Genomic DNA, 287 nt, shown 5'->3' on the forward strand with positions numbered 1-287 from the left:
TTCCCTTGCTTTCTGCTTTACTTTTTGAGATGGGATCTCACTGAAACCTGAGCTTACTGTTTTCAGGATGGTAGCTGGCAGTGAGTTCTCTGGGTCTCTCCCAGAGGTGGGGTTCCATGTGACCACTGGCATGTTCAGCCTGTAGAGGGTCTCTGGGATTCAAACTCAGCCTCTTATTAGGATAGCAAACATGTTTCCCACTGAGACACCTCGCTAGCTCCTGGTTTTAGTTTTAAAGTGTATTTCCCAGGCTGTGTCTGACTCCTCAGTCCATTTAATATTGTATT

The sequence above is a fragment of the Microtus ochrogaster genome, unplaced genomic scaffold (genome assembly GCF_000317375.1).
Source record: "Microtus ochrogaster isolate Prairie Vole_2 unplaced genomic scaffold, MicOch1.0 UNK719, whole genome shotgun sequence".
Taxonomy (NCBI): domain Eukaryota; kingdom Metazoa; phylum Chordata; class Mammalia; order Rodentia; family Cricetidae; genus Microtus; species Microtus ochrogaster.